The sequence below is a fragment of the Crinia signifera genome, chromosome 1, assembly GCF_055691185.1.
Source record: "Crinia signifera chromosome 1, ASM5569118v1, whole genome shotgun sequence".
NCBI lineage: Eukaryota > Metazoa > Chordata > Amphibia > Anura > Myobatrachidae > Crinia > Crinia signifera.
The window spans coordinates 428,221,501-428,230,165 of NC_139217.1; the positions used below are offsets into that span (position 1 = coordinate 428,221,501).

At 40.2% G+C, this 8,665-nt stretch overlaps 1 long non-coding RNA gene across 1 annotated transcript in view; it reads left to right on the forward strand.

Moving 5' to 3' along the window:
* Positions 1 to 8,665, forward strand: part of LOC146019688 (uncharacterized) — a 98,943-nt gene that overhangs the window by 38,966 nt on the left and 51,312 nt on the right. Inside the window, exon 2 of the long non-coding RNA XR_014450662.1 lies at positions 2,246 to 2,318. This is a non-coding gene — a long non-coding RNA (uncharacterized LOC146019688). The remainder of the gene's footprint in view (positions 1 to 2,245; positions 2,319 to 8,665) is intronic.

An 8,665-nucleotide genomic window follows, 5' to 3' on the forward strand; every position in this document is an offset into this window, starting at 1 on the left:
GTGTCATAAACAAACATTCATTACTAGTGACATTAAGAATTTTTTATGATAAAAGGATGCCACTCAGAGAGCATTAGATAAGCAGGACTCACGCAAAGCTGCCTGTAGACAACATGCATTCATATGTATGTATTCTAATTAAGAAATGAAAAAAGCCACTGAGAAAGTATAGCAAAAGCACCCTTTCTGTTTTCATTTACTCCTGAATGATCTCTTTCGATACAAGTGTGGTCCGATTAGACGACAACTCATCTCCATGACACAGACAACATCTGTCACTTCTTGACCCATCCTCTTCTAAATCACTCATCCGTGTTATGGCATTGTCATGATTATTATCTCAACTTCATTCTGTTTTAGCTTGAAAACTGTTAAGGACTCAATATATCAATTTTATTACTATTTTATTTATTTTTTATTGTTGGCTACTTTTGCGGCATGTAAGCGTTTTTGCAAATATTGTCTGTATAATGCTGCTCATTCCAGATAGGCCTACATTATATTGTTCAAAGTATATTTATTTCAAAGTCACTGTGTTACCCTAAGTGAGGATTTTTTTTTATTTAACTGTTGTTTGTTTTTGTCATTATATTTAATGGAATAGAGTACTATAGCATACAAAATATAATTGCTTTTGTGTTATTATGCTGTATTTTGCTTATAATTAATCTACATTATTGCAGCAAGTTCAGAGTCAGGAATCCTAACTGACAGTCAATTTCATTGTGTCTCTATGGGTCCATTACTGTTCAATATTCACCAGTGGCGGCTCCTGGGGTGGGGCTGCAGAAAAAAACAAACTACCAGCGAGTCAGTTGGGAATGGCAGTTGCTGTGCCTTCCCTATTTGAATTTTGAACTGTGCCCCCCCCCCCCGATATTCACCATAACAAATATATTTTATCTTTAAAGTAATATCTTTAGAGTAAAACTTTTTAGTTCAGTGTTAAATTAAGACCACTATTTTAACTTATAGAGATTTTTCACTGTCCTTTGTGCCTAAATGAATGTACATCTTCTGTCCAGAAGCTGTAGCGTGTCATCCATGTTTCCACACAAATTCCATGTCTTCGGTTAGATGTGGAGACTGACTAGTTGGGTAACAGTTTTTCTTATGGAGAACATTTTTGCATATTTAAAAAGTTTCTTGTCAATCATCATTCACATTATAAAAAGTAAAAAAAAAAAAAAAAAATACGACAGGGATTTCTACCAAAAATCAACATTAATAATAATAAAAAAATTAGAATGCTATTTTTCATCCAGATTTCATTTAGTCAAACGATTACTTTAAACTGACTTATTAATTTGATTACTGGAAGAAAAATAACAGTTGAGTGGGTTTAGATTTACTCGGTTATTTTCCCCAAACTAGCACAAGTTTTGATTTATCTGGATTTATATTATTGGGTATTCAAAACATGTGAGTGCCGATAGCCAATAAGATGCCGTTTTTTTTTAGATCTGAGTAAATCTGAACCTGCTCATCTCTAATATAAATAAGCCTGACTATATAAGTGATATATTATTACATAAATGCACATTTTATTCAGATCATTGACCTCGGCTTCAGACTTTGTATTTTCCCTTTTAAGCCTATTACTGTAAGTGTTTTGCTCTTTGAATTATTCAAACAGTGAGGCACATGTAAGTTGGAAACATCTATAGAATCCACTGTATGCTGCAGTGTGTTTTGCTGAGCCTTGAGTATTTATAAGGTTTGGTGATAACTATTCAATGTCAATCAGGCATTCTCACACTCTTATATTGATTCTGTAAGGGCTATTACAGATACCACTAATTGCCAATGCTTCGAAACTAATGTCTATAGAATGTTATTAAGAAAGTCTATTAAATTCTTTAAAACTAAATGATACAGTATAACATTCCATCACTGCATAGCAAAAGGAAATTCTAATACACACAGGTACTTATGGTCAAATAAATATAATTATTCTGAACACTTGACACATTTTTTTGAACACATACTTTGGTGCTCAGGGCTATTGATTTAATCAGATTATTACTAGTAGTCTAGAAATACATCCTGATAATGTTGTTGTTTTGACTTTTAATGTCATTTAGAGGGGAACTATCTTGGATATATATATTTGAATATATTTTTATTACCTTGAGTAATACAGCTCATAACTGATCCTTGCCTCGTCTATTTACACAGAATGCATAGTCTTGACAATTTGTAATTTTATTGTAATGTTTTTTTTAATCATCATTATGTTTAACAGCACATTCATCGTTGATATTGATGGTGATGAAAAATTGATGGCTCAAGAAATTGAAACATGATGCATATAAAAGGTAAAGTACGCCTTCAATGAAACCTTTATAGATTAAGCCATAAGTTTAGAATTTTGTATGACCAGTGAATATGACCTACCATTACCTGAGCCCTCCTGTGTTCCTGTTCCCAGAGCCCACCACTGGCTCACTGCTGCCACAGCCGGGAACACCAGAGACCTGAGCCTCTGATTTATATAAATTGTGTATTCTGATTTATTTTAAGACAAATTATGATTGTCGGTTGTACCCCTGGATGTTTTTACCCAATAGATGTTTGCCCAACCTTGTTTTAAATGTATTTATTGTGTTTGCCGACATCACCTCTATAGGAAGAGAGTTCCACAATTTAACTGCCCGGACCGTAAAAAAGTTTTTCCTTCAAAGGGTTTGAAATATTCTCTCCTCTAGTCTAAAGTTACGCCCACATGTCCTAGAGTCCATTCTCAAAGCAAAAAGGGTGCGTGACAGTTCCTTATATTGGCCCAATATATTGTTACATGTTAAGCATGTATCTCCTTAAACATTTTTACAGCGTAAACAATCCCAAGTTGTCCAATTTGTCTTCATAGCTTAAGTTCTCCAACCCGTTTATTAGTTTTGTTGCTCTTCTCTGGGCTTTTTCCAGTACTATGATGTTTTTTTTGCAGTGTGGGGCCAAGAATTGTACTCCAAATTCCAGATGTTGTCTAACCAATGCCTTGTAAAGTGGCATAATTACATTTGAGTCCCTAGCCTCCTTGCACCCTCTTATACAGGCTAGTATCCTGTTGGTCCTATTTGCTACTACATGACACTGAGCACTACACCCCAGTTTGTCAATTCAAATCAGTTTTGTGTCATCGCAAAGGTGGAATCTTTGCTGAGTAATCCCATCCTTATATTGTTAATGAATATGTTAAATAAAAGAGGACCTAGCATCAAACCCTTCGGCACTCCACTCAGTACTGGTATCCAACCCGAAACTGCACCATTCATAACCACTCTGCTCTCTATACCGGAGCCAGTTTCCTACCTATCTACAAATTTTTACCCCTAGTCCTAATTCCTCCGTTTTATTTATCAACCTCTTATGTGGCACAGTATCAAAAGCCTTAGCAAAATCCAGGAAGATCATGTCTACAGCATTTCCGTTATCTAGGTTGTTGCTGACTTCTTCATAAAAGCTTATTTAATTTGTTTGCCACAAGCAATATTTTACAAACCCATATTGGTTATTACTGATTATACTATGCATCTCTAAATGTTTTTGGATACATCCCTTAAAATTCCCTCAAATAATTTTTCCACTATTGATGTTATACTCACAGGTCTGAAATTTGCTGGGTCACCCCTTTTTCCTTTTTCCTTTTTTGAATATTGTTACTACCTCTGCTATCCTCCAATCCTTAGGCCCCTTGCCAGATAAAAGCAATTTATCAAAAATGTAATAGAGAGGGTTTGCTAATTCCTCCCTAAATTCCTTTAGAACCCTAGGATGAATTCCATCCGGACCTGGGGATTTGTTTGTTTTGGTTTTGCTGAGCCTATTTTTAATCTCATCTGAAGTAAATTCAATATTAAGTTTTAGTTAGCTTGCCCCATTTGTGGTACCTGTGAGTTCCACTGTCTGCTCCTCCCTAGGAAACACAGATTAGAACAACTGCTTTGTCCTTAAGCTATTTCTGTTTATATTGGTTAAGGGACCTATGTTCTCTTTAATTATTCTTTTGCTATTTATGTATTTGTAAAAACTTTTTGGGATTGGTTTTTCTTTCAGTGGCTATGTGTGCTTCATTTTCCCTTTTAGCTACTTCGATTATCCCTTTGCAAATTTTATTTAATTCTTTGTACTTATTGAATGCTTCCTCATTCCCATTAGCCTTGTAAATTTGAAATGCTCTTATCTTATTCCTGTTGATTTTACACTTATTTCCTTTTGAGATATATGTAATTGTTTGTGGGGTATTCACTCCGGGACTGTCGTAACATCCAGATAAACAGAATCCTGGGCTGTTTTTGCTTGTTTCGACTGTAACTCGACAGCCGGAATTCAATGTTCTGGCTATCGAGTGTCAGAAAGTCCGTGGATCGGAGAAAACGGCTGCGGATTGTTGAAAAATAGCAATAAATTCGGCCATTTCCGACAAAACACATCCAACCTTTTTAAAAAGCCAGATCTGACACCATTCAATGCTGTCGTTAATGAGAGCATTGAATAGGTGAGTGCCGATAGTTCCCCAGTCAGGAAATATTGGCAGGGATTTAATACACCCCCCCTAGTGTCTCGAGCAAATTTTGTAAGGTTTCCCACATTTCCTCTGCATTTTTCCCCTCAATTAACACATCCCACTCAATTTCTTTTAAAGATTCATTGAAAAATTCAAAGTTAGCTTTTCTTAAATGTAATATTATAGACGGTCCCTTATATTGTTGTTTACAGAAATTGATTTCCAGTGAGAACATGTTGTGGTCACTGTGTCCCAGATGTTCTATTTCTTTAGTATTTGATACTTAATCTATATTATTTGTAAATACTAAATCCAATAAGCCCAATATATATATATTAGCTTGCAAGTAAGTATACCATGCCCTAGTTAGGGGGTGTAAATAGTATGGTCCAAATCACAGGGGGGTGGCGAGGAAAGCTTATTGTACTGTATGTAATGGGGAAGGATGTGGGAGGGTAGGCAGCTATGACTTAAGGATGCAGTCGGGCTATAATTAGAGCAGCACTGGTGTTACCGGAGGCATAGGCTAACCTGCATGTAAAACTAATAATTTGGCTGTTAAAGCTTTATATTATGTCTACCATGTACTCAGTGTGGTGAAGAGAACAACACCATGTGAAAGAGACACCCTGGTGTAATGTTGGTTATTTGAAATGTGACCATATGACCATAAACAAATTGAATGGGTCCTGAACCACCAACCCATGGAACCCCTACAAGAGTCTCGCGGCACCCCAGGGTGCCCAGGCACACAGATTGGGAACCACTAGTTTAGAGTATAAATATATATAGATCAGGGGTCTTAAACACATGGCCCGCGGGCGCCGAGTTGTTTTAGGTGGCCCGCCAGTGATTTTTTTTAAAATCCTTCCGCCCGCTGTCCCCTTAGCAGTGGGACGCAGCGGAGGTGGATGTGCTGGCTGGGGCGGGCGGGACTGTGCGCGGACATGCGCATTGTGTACTTCCTGATGCCGTGCACCCGTCACGCCCGTGCCCTTTCAGGCAGCCGAAGACTGGAGTGAGTGTGACAACCACCAGCAGCCACGCACCTGTCCCTGCCTGCTCCTTGGCTCTTAAGACAGCCGCCGCCGCCAGCAGCAGCAGCCCTCTGAAGGAGACCTCTGCAAGGGACACTAAGGCAAGTGTCTCAGGAGAGGGTGATGCTGGCTAGCTACCGCGGTGCTGACTAGGGGAGGGGGGGCTGGCAGTGCAATGTGGTGCTGACTAAGGGAGGGCTGGCATGCTGTACAATGCAGTGCTGACTATGGAGGACAATACTAGGGCATTTTGTGAGGGACACTACTGGTGGCATTTTATGAGGGACACTACTGGTGGCATTTTGTGAGAGGCACTGCTGGGGGCATCATATGCATAAGCCGGAGTATTGGGGGCCTTATAGTGCAAGGTGCAATGGGCATCATGGTGTGAGGCATAATGTGCAATGGGTGTCACGGTGTGTGGCATAATGTGCAATGGACATCACGGTGTGTGGCATAATGTGCAATGGGCATCACGGTGTGTCAAATAATGTGCATTTGGGCATCACGGTGTGTGGCATAATGTGCAATGGGCATCACGGTGTGTGGCATAATGTGCAATGGGCATCACGGTGTGTGGCATATTGTGCAATGGGCATCACGGTGTGGCATAATGTGTAATGGGCATCATGGTGCAATGGGCCTTCATGTTTATATGTCACTGTGCGGCCTTTAGACAGCCAACTTAAGCGTGGAGGGACAACAACCATTTCTGCGGTAACCAATGTCTGGTCATGCAGGTTGCAAATGTGAGGTGTCAGGTAATTTTTTTCCTGCTAGTTCACACTCTTATAATTAGACCACGCCCCTTATAATTAGGTCACACCCCTTTTGGGAGTGCGTGCCTACGGCGCGCGCAATTTCTTAAATACCAAATTATGTATGGGGGCTGCATTTTTATTCTGTTCGCACTGGGACTCTAATTGTTTAGAAATAGCCCTGGTGCAGACTATATATTGGGGGCAGGGTTTATGTGTATGGGCAGCTGTGCTGTCTATCTATGCGGGGGCTGTGCTGTCTATCTATTAAGAGCTGTGCTAAATACCACAGTAGAGCTTAGTGGCCCTCGGGCTTCGTTTAATTTTTTTATGTGGCCCACACTGTCTTAAAGGTTAAAGACCCCTGATATAGATATATATAATTTTTTGTTTTTAATCACATCTGTCTTCATTACAAAATAACTAGTCCTATAAATAATGACAACTTTATGATAGAATTGATGTGGCATAGTTGGTAGAATGCAGTGGTGTGTAATAGCTATTTGAGCATACAGGTATAAGCATATTTACGATCTGGTTTGGTATCAGTGTAAAATTGCCTGATAAAACCATGGTGCACACAATGTGGTGCCAGTGCATATTTAGATTAGTGTCTGGTCTATAACTGGGACAATATCGGGCAATGTACTTGGCTCAACATAAGTGTGAGCATGCACCGCTTTTGCGCATGCATTTTAAAACATAAGTTAATTTCTTTCTGCAGTCATCCCAGCATTAGCTCCTGTGTTCATACTTGCCTACTCTCCGGATTCCTGTCAGAGACATCCAATTTTTCCGGTATTCTCCCACACCCCCAGAAGAGTGGGCACCCTTTCTGCATTCTGCCCACCTCCTAGTGAACTGGGCAGAATGCAGAGATAAATAAATAGAACCTGCGGTCCCTGGGGCCTAATGACGTGTTTCTATACTACTGCCTATATTCAAATGGGATCCAATTATGGCATATCCCTGCAAGGGGCATGGCCTAATGAGGTAATTAGCCTGCTTCTCCTCTCCAACATCTTTCAAAGAGCAAATAATTTAGAGTAGGTAAGTATTCCTGTATGATTAGAATCAGTATTAGAGTCTAGCATTCTGTGCTAGATTAAAGCTTGTGGGGACACCAGGGCAACTTGTTGTTGGGGCTTTCTTTAGTAAAGTTAACACCATGCACCGCCAGTCTGTTCTAAACCTTGCAGCTAGACTTCTCTTCTTCTCCCACCTCTCCACTTTTGACAAGCTCCTTCAAGAATTTGTCTGTCTCCCATTCCCCTACAGAATCCTCTTCAAACTCCTCACCATCACATACTAGACCCTCTCTAATGCCACATATCCAACCTCCTTCCCCTACATCGGGGGTATCCAAACTGGTCTTCGAGATCTACCAACGGTCCATGTTTTCCAGATCACCTTGCTGGTGCACAGCTGTAGTCATTACTAACTGTCATATTTTCAAACCTGCTGCATTCATTCCTACTATATGAAAACATTAACTGTTGGTAGATCTTGAGGACAGGTTTGGCCACCCCTGCCCTACATTCTCTCTCCCATCCTCTCCAGTCGGCCAATGACCATCACCTCTCCAATACCATGGTTACTTGTAAAGCTTCAAACGGGCACTGAAAACCCACCTGTTAATCAAAGCATACACTTCTGCATAACCTAGTACCAAGGGTTCTCTCCCTACCTGCTGCCTCATGTCCTGGCCATCCCTTCCATGCTCACTTCCTGCCTTCAGGCCTCTTTGCCTGCACCTCATGCCACCTGTCTGTCTGTCTCCCCCTCCCTCTAGATTGTAAACTCCATGGAGCAGGGCCCTCTTCCCTCCTGTTGTCATAGCCCTCTTCTCTTGCACTTCAATTACAGCTCTCTTATACTCAGCTTCAATCTACAACCCAGCTCTTCTCACTTGTAATCATACATCTCTTCCAACCTGCCCCTAGAAGTGTGCAAAAAACTCCTTTGCTTCCCTAGTTCTCAGCTGTATTATGTATTGAGGATTGCGGTGTTAGTTGTTGCCTGTGCTCTGTTTAATTTATTCAGTTACTGTAATGTTTAGTTCTGTGTACCCTGTATTGTTCTTATGTGTGCCCCATGTATGGCGCTGTGATCCACTTGTGATAATAATAACAATTGTTGGTCACAGGGTTGGCAATAATAAGGGTATAGTGTCTAGGGCAACCCAAAATGTTCGACAGGTACAAGGTCGACATTGGTTTTTTAAACTTTTTGTGCTTCAATTTATAGATTGAGCACGTGGAACCCCAATTAGTGTACCATGTACCCTCGCATGGCTCACTGTGCACACACTGCTTGATATTCCCAGTTGTAGTCCACGTAATTGGAGTATGGAAAAGTAAAAA